This window comes from Montipora capricornis, chromosome 11 (genome assembly GCF_036669925.1).
Source record: "Montipora capricornis isolate CH-2021 chromosome 11, ASM3666992v2, whole genome shotgun sequence".
NCBI lineage: Eukaryota > Metazoa > Cnidaria > Anthozoa > Scleractinia > Acroporidae > Montipora > Montipora capricornis.
In genome coordinates, this window is record NC_090893.1 from 34,432,987 (window position 1) to 34,441,213 (window position 8,227).

Consider the following 8,227-nt stretch of genomic DNA (forward strand, 5'->3'; position numbering starts at 1 on the left):
AAGCATCTCAATTGCCATCCATATTACCTCAGGCGGGAACAGATGTAGTGAAAACTATTACTAGTTGACGTTTAGAGCTAGCTTAGAACTACAATAACTCGGACCCTTGCTAACTGCAACCTCGCACGAACTTGAACCAAAATCGATTTCCCCAGTATTTCCGTCATACATTTAATTAAGCTTACTTCATTTTTACCCTCTATAACTCGAACACTCGATAATTCGAAACAATTTTCATTTCTCAATAAGCTAATATATATTTACCCTTGATAACTTGAACGAAGTCTGTCAAAACGCGACAAATCAAAACAAACAGGGCTGCAGTCCAAACTTAAACATTTAAGCAGCAGTGTAATCTCTGTCCTTTTTGCATTACACCAAACGTGTCAACCCAGTTCAGGTTTCGTTGGTTTAGCAGGATACTTTTAACCATAGTGTCTGAATCTTCATAAAGGGATGAATTAAATTGACTCCTCCTTGACTTCCGATAACTCAAACCTTTTTCAATTTTCCTTGAAGGTTGGAGTAATCGGGAATCGACTATATGGCCACATGGGGGTCTGGCAAATGCCTTCCCTGCTCCTTTGTTCAACTAACATACCAATCATTTGAAACCCCCCGCACCGCCCCCCCTGCGGGCCTTAGCGGGGGATTGCGGGGACTTTCACCTCATATAGACTCCCTTTTGGTTCCCCGGTAGGTGGGGAATTCGCTGGAAGTCACGGTCTTCGCACCCCCTACCGGGGCAATTAAGCGGCGCAGTCACTCCTTGGTCAGCGGTCTTCATTTTCGTTCCTCATAGTAATTTTGCACACATTATTGTCGCTTTCTTGAATGGTCAGTAAAATAAATAATGGTCAGTATTTTGCATCACTGTCTTGCAAATATTCTTTATTCGTTATTGTGGAACGTACATCTGGACAGGACTCATTTCTCCTTTGATTTTATGATGACTGATCAACAATTAGCGCACGTGAATTGTGTTAGGGTTCTGCACCCTTTGATCAGTCGAATCAATTAACTTTTATAGTGAGGCGAATCACATTGTATGCAATAATCAAAATGAATTTGCTGAATCAGTTGAAACAATTTCAATTCCTGCTATTATTTGTGCGATTGACACTACTGTGATAGTTGCCCGTTGCGTTTCATTGTCAACTTATCCAAAAGTATCAATGAAACTACTACAATAAAGATATTTTGACATACTCATTGTGCATTGAGAAGCATTTGCAAGTTATTTGCTGGCCGCTAAAAGGTCAATCTGTTTATTTCATGGCTGCCAACAGTGTCTTTTCACCAGTGTGTTTTGCTTGGCAATGATAAGTTGTTTTACAAAGGGAGTACCATGTGTTGAACAGTAGGGGCGGGGGAAATGCACCACTCACTTTTGTCCCAGGGAACCGGGGACTTCACTCACTTTCACTTATAAAAAGAAGTGAATGCCCCGCTTAAGCCCGACCGAATGGGAAGGGGGGGGGGGGGGAAGCGGGGGTTTCAAATGACGGGTGCATAATCTCCCCCAAACAATAACAACATGATTTCGGGGAAAAACTTAGCGACGGAAAAATGAATGAGCTATACTCGCTTACCTTAATCCGCCAACTGGTCTCAACAAAAACACAGTGCATTCGTTCGTCGCCAGTGAACACCGTTACACGTGTTTATTCATCCAGCTAAAGAAACAAAGCGAATCACTCGTCGTTGCAAGGGACCAATCCGCATGCACTCGATACAAACGAGTGTCATTCGACACTTCCACTGGGTGGAAGAAGTGATGGAAAAATTAAACCAGTTTAGGGGATCACGAATGGTTGATTTTGGTGCCGATAGCGCGCCGCGAAAAAAGGTGACAAATCGGCCCATGAAAGAGAAATCGACCAATTTTTGGAAGAAAAAGAAAATTAATTGAAACCTAACAAAAAACAAAGCTTCTTGCGGGCAAAAACAGAGCTACGTTTACCTGAACCCAACAGCAACAGTGGCGAGTGCATGTCTGAGTCAGCTGATCTGAATCTTGATGGTACATTGCGCTATGTAACATTACATGAGGTGTTGTCACTACAATAGGGAGCTTACGAAAGACAATAGGGCCGTTTATACGAGAGAAAATAAGCCGCGGCTAACTCTGGCCGCGGCTTACGTAAGCCGCGAACACCCCGTATAAATCTTACAAAATCTATGTTCACGGCTTTCTCAAGCCGCGGCTTATCCTGGCCGGGGAGTTTATACTCGTATAAATAGTTCCTTTCGCGGCTTACGTAAGCGGCGGCCAGAGTTAGCTGCGGCTTATTTTCTCTGGTATAAACGGCCCTATTGGCTCTGCACGTGCGTTTTACGTTTTGGTACATTTCTTTGCCGTCATCTCCTAAATGACGACGTGAAATGACCAAATTCAAGGTTCTGTGGAGGACGTTAGCACATGACGATGAATTTTCAGTTCTCTCTCTACGCTTCCAACCCACTCATACCAGTTTAATTCCTGGACAGTTACTACACATACTATCCCGCGAGGAGAGTCTCCTTCGATCCTCAAGCATTCAGAGCAATTCGCAAAGGATCGCAAAACGTCGCTACGCAACGTTTGGACCCATGTAGCCAATGAAAAATCACACTATATGAGAGCATAGTGAAGCCAATGAAATCGTAGAATATAACGTACGTCACATAATACATTCCGTCCCATGGGAATTCAATCTTACGCCGAGGATCGCTTACTTGGCCGCGCCCTAGACTGGTGGCCCATTATAACGGTAGGAGGGGGTGTAAGCTGTGAGATCATAGTAGATCGGGACATAGCACGTTTGTTGAGATTTATTAAAAACAACTTGGTCTTTCATGAACACTTGCTTCGAGTTTACTTCATGCTGACCCCGACATGACCTATACAAAGACCAGGACCACGAAGAAACAGTTTGGAGCCTTCGAGGATACTCCAGAAAAAGAACCTAAGGGACACGGTGAACAGTAACAATAAACCACGCCGACCGCCATCTTGGATTTTGGAAAGTGTCACGAATTATTCTTGACCGAAGCCATCCCAACACAGAGCAGTGAGTCTAGATCACTGCTTCGCTTATTTAGAACTGTGATCCAGATCAGAAGAGCCACTGAACGGACAACATAGTCAGTGAAATACGGTATAACAAGCAGAAAACGCCGATCGATCGCGGAGGCTGATTTCACACAAACAATCCAGTCACCATGCCAGAAACCGATGCCGAACGGAGGACACGACAAGCTGCAATCGAACAAGCCGCTAGAGCAAGGTTGCATGGAGAGGAAATGCCCAAGAGATTGGACTTCACCTCCAAAAAGGTACATTACGAATATTTGTGCTTCAAGACTTTAGCAAAGAAGGTTTTAGAATGCTATGACTGGCTTGAGGACAGTGTTAAAGTAAACAAAGTCCTGTGGATGGGGCCAGAGGCATGCGTTAAACATGAGTTACACCCATTCCCACCCGGAGACAAGGATAAACTTGAACCGCTGTGGAACTTCTCTGACAATTTGTGCTCCAAGAAAGAAGGTTGCCAGGGCTCGTGGAACGCCGCGAGAATGACACAGAAGTTCATGAAACAGGAGAAAGGAGAGTCAGTGAACATCTTCTACGGACGAATACGTGATGTTCTCCACCAGTGCGAGTACAATCCCGCGATACAAAAAGTCCTAGAGGCAGAAACTCTCAAATATGGCTTAACGAACACGAAAATTATAGAGAAAGTATATGCCTTACAGAAAGATGCAGACGCTAGCCATGTTCTCGACACTGCCAGAGCTGAGGAACAAGCTCAGACGCACATACGCGAAGTAGAAAAGATCAGAAAGGACTACAACCTGGGGGAAACTAAAAGCGCAGAGGAGCTCAGACAACAAAGGAAGCCCTTCAGCAAAAAGTCCAAGACTTCCAGTGATGGATTCACCAAAAACCAATACGACTGCAAAAGATGCGGCCGGAAACATGGTCCCAGACAGTGCCCTGCTTATGGGAAAGAATGCAATAAATGCAGAAGGAAAGGCCATTTTGCTGAGCAGTGCCTTAGCAAAACAAACGCCGATGCTCCCAGCAAGCGATCTGGTCAAAAGAAACAAATACCAGGCCCCAAGAAAAAGTTTCATGAAGCAACTGCAGATTCAGGAGGTAGCGAAGCAGACTTCTCCGACTACGACACTGACGAGGTTACAGTGCAAGTTGACTCTGTAGAAGTTAAATTGACGAGAAAAATTTTAAGTGTAGAGGGGGAACCCTTGTATGGTGCATCAGCGCTTTTGGTTGTCTCCTTCTCACAAGTTTTCTTTTACAGTTTCTATTAATTTTAATGTAATTTATTATCTGCTTGTATTAAAGAGGAGTTAATCTGCAATAAATAAATAAATAAAAAACTTCATGTAATTGAAGTGAAAGAGGAAACGCTTATTTAATGAGTTCGTGGGATGACTCGTATGATCATTTGATATGGCTTGTACCCAATGATCTAAACTTAGTGTATATGAGTATTAGCCATTTAGATTGTGTAACTGGGTGTTCAAGTCCTTTGATTAAGTTCGCCTCAGAAGGGATGACGCGATTGATGATCTTCCAGAGGTAGCTTGGATTGTCTTTGTGTTGGTTCGGAAGTGTATCAGTTTCCTCTCAGCGTCATTGAGTATTCTCTTGACCGAGTCACGGGATTCCTTCAATTTTTTTTTTTAGTCTATTCAGTGTTACATGTTGGGTTACAAAAATAAATGAGAAATTCTGTTCAGCTGAATTTCAAACCTTTTAAAAATGCCTGGATTTTGTTATCCAATGCAAGGAAATCAGTATTAAGTATCTTATTTAAAACGCAAATGTGTTCTAAAGAAAACAACTAGCCATTTACTTCCCAGCCTCTTACAGTAACAAAGCCTTGACATAACATAAAGCCATGTAGTGTAGCTATGCCCCACAGTCTTAAACCGCTTACTGGCTGGTGCCTCTCCCATCCTCGTGGAACCAGCTGCCCCCCCTCTTTACAGCACCTCTATAGTGACAATTTTTAATACAAATAATTACATTCTTTTTTTTCTGTTGAAATTAATTATGACAAAAATTACAGATTATTTTTGCATTTGGTTGAACAGGATCTTACGAGTATGATTTTTCCCTCTACTTTTGCCGTGCAGGACTTTTTTTGGGTAATTGCCCACCCCTCCCCCCCCCCTCAAAAATAAAATGGTCCATCCCTTAAAGATTTTTGTGCAGTTCACCGTCTGCTGAATAACTCCGCTTCCTACTTGAAAGCCAATTATACTGAGCCAATCCGCGTTCGGGCACGTGCTAAGGTAGCAGATCGTGCGTGAAGGCTGTCAATTGACACCCAGTCCTTTCCACATAATACGTCAACCATTTTTCTAATCTCGTACCCAGATCTTCCACTTAATTCGCGAGTCACGCTTTAAGAACGAGAAACACTGTTTTGAATAAATTAGTTGAATTTATTAGTTTCTGCGTACAGCGTATCAAGCTACACATAACTTTATTCGAGTGGCAGGGTACGTGCGGCTTTCGTCGGTACCATTTACACAAACGTCGCAAATTTGTAAAATGATTTTCCTCAACTGTAAAGCTTTTCCGGTGTCGGAAAAAACAAAACTTTCCTCCGCACAACTGACATTTATTCAAAACAGCACTTGAGCTTGCGAAAACCAAACCTTCATTAAGTGCCCCGCGAAATAAGCCAATCGGAGCGCAGATTGCATTGCCGCAACCTTTTTTTAGTAGCCAATGAAAAATGGTGTACTGTCGAACTTTACCAGATCTCACATTTCCAGTGACAGAGTGAGATCTGGGTGCGAGATAACCATTTTTCCCTCGCAGATTATGGCGGGAAACAAAGGAAAGGGTTTTAGCGGTTTTAAAATAAAGTTTTACGATTTTTTTTTTCGAGAAAATATACTCCACAGCCCACCGATTCAAGATTCGCCAAAATAAGAAATTTGGGCGAGACCAGGAGGGAGGGGGTAACTGTTTGTTGAATAGCAATGGCCGTTTTTATACTAGAGACGCATAATCCGTCCAGACGAATCATGCGTCTCTTATGTTATCCGTCTGGTGTAAAGACGGGACGAACTATATGAGACGCATAATTCGTCTTGGACGAACTTGGGCAAACATTTTTTCTGCGTCTGTTAAATTCGTCTAGTATAAAGACGGGCACTAGACGCATAATGCGTCTGAACAAACTTTCCAGTTTAGTGCGTCTTCGAAGACGCACTAAAAGAGATTCTTCGTCCAGACGCATAATTCGTCTTGTGGCCGTCTTTATACTAGACGAATTTAACAGACGAAGAAAAAATGTTTGCCCAAGTTCGTCCCAGACGAATTATGCGTCTCTAGTATAAAAACGGCCACGTTGAAATCGCTTGCCTCCCCTCTTCAACCGGGTTGAAACATGTTGACTGAACGAAGTTGAATCGATGTTGAATGAAGTTGAAAAGCGTGTTAAAACCGTTTGCCCAACCAAGCAGTCGACATCGTTCATCATCGAAAGGATATTGAAGAAAATGTTTAGGCCGTTTGTGCGGGCCTTAACTCTCTATTTATCCGCAAATTTACGTGAAACACAAACTTCAAGATTTATTAAACGAATTTTGGGAAATTTTCATAGCTGAAAGCATTCTATTCACACAAGTCTTACCTTGAGAATCGATCGAGGTGTAACATCAACAGAGAATAGACTGGATGTGTGTACTGCTTTTGGTGAGAAGAGAGTGAACTAGGAATGTCTCCTGGACTTGTTGAATACACGAATTTTGGAAATATCCGTTAGTCAGACGCATGAGAATTCCCAAAATTTTTTTCATGAATTTATTTTGCAGAAGCATGTACGGTACCATCATATGGCAGAATATTTGTCTCGGATATTACTTGACAGTAAACACTGACACGTACTCAGGATAATAAGTGATTCAGTGCTCGAACACTTGAGCAACTTGGTTTTTTCTATTTATTTGTTCCTTCTTCGTGAGAAATATATAAAGAAATCGTCCGGCGTATATTTGGAAAATTAACATCGGTAACCTCCAAACAATTCGAAAGACAGCCTGGTGTGCCCAGCTAGCAGACGATTTCCATTTTTATTCCTTGTGTATTTTGTTCTTTATCCCTACGTGTATTGGTTTTCGCATTGTTTTCGCATTGTTTAAGTGCAATATTTCCGGCAGCCACACGGGATGTTTTCAAATACTCCATGACCTAAGCATTATTGCTTAATTCACTTGAGAATTTTTGCCATCGAAAAATCGAACTCAGTCCTAATTTTAAACAACTAACCATATCAACGTGCTTCTGGTCTGGGATCCTTCCACCTGGCCCTTTAGGCAGACACATCTACACGGTTTCATGACTTCGAAACCGCGTCAAAATCGATGCGGTTTGGAAGTGTTTACACGGCACCGTTTTCGCCAGAAAATCAAAGTCTTACTGGAAAAAGCGAGCGCTGCAGTACGTCCTAAATTCACCATTTTGAATCGAACAATGCAAACTTCGCGACAAAATAGTAACCGTATTAAAATTGATGTGGTGTCGCCGTTTATACGACAGATGAAACCGTATCGTTTTGAAAACGCTCGTCTTTTGGCAGCGTTTTCAAATTGACCCGGTTTCGCCTACGGTTTCGATCGGTGTCGGGTAAACAAAACGTGTAACCCCATCGAAAACGATGCAGTTAAACGATGCGTGTAAACGCTGCCTTAGACTACTTAACCTCAGTTTGACCAGAAGGGCAAGAAAACAGAAGGGCGCTTAGATATTTCTCAGCAAATCGTGGTGCCCGTCTCTCTCACACACTTGGCGCAGCAATTTCTCGAGCGTCTTTTTTTTTCGCGTTGGGCTCAATTAGTTGAGAGAAAGAGGGCCATTCTGTGGTCAAGGAGCCATTTTGCGCCCATTTCAAGTTCTTTTCAACCAAATATTAGGAGGCTTAGGCAGGGAACGTTTTTGAGCCAGGACGGCAACCGGAAGTGATCTGTTTTCCTTTTTATCTTGTCTTGACACTACCACATTTATATTGCTACGTCTCTTTTCACTATTAGGGAGATAAAAATCTGGGAGAGACTCCTGACCTGGCGTGCAAATGTCACTTCCGGTTTCCGAGCGTAGCTCAAAAACGTCACCCGCTTTTTAAGAACCCTATTACGACTTTGATGCACACGTCTGCGTCAGGTAAAACTCTTATTCTATAGCCAAGTATAATAAATAATGTTA

At 42.5% G+C, this 8,227-nt stretch overlaps 1 protein-coding gene across 2 annotated transcripts in view; it reads right to left on the reverse strand.

Annotated features, from left to right (window-relative positions):
• Positions 1–6,951: 6,951 nt before the first annotated feature.
• The window catches only part of LOC138022808 (E3 ubiquitin-protein ligase RNF170-like), an 8,600-nt gene continuing 7,324 nt past the window's right edge, over positions 6,952–8,227 (reverse strand). For both annotated transcript variants that reach the window (XM_068869768.1, XM_068869767.1), the window contains one exon: positions 6,952–8,227. This exon is cut by the window's right edge and continues 300 nt beyond it. The gene's annotated coding sequence lies outside the window, so the exon portion shown is untranslated.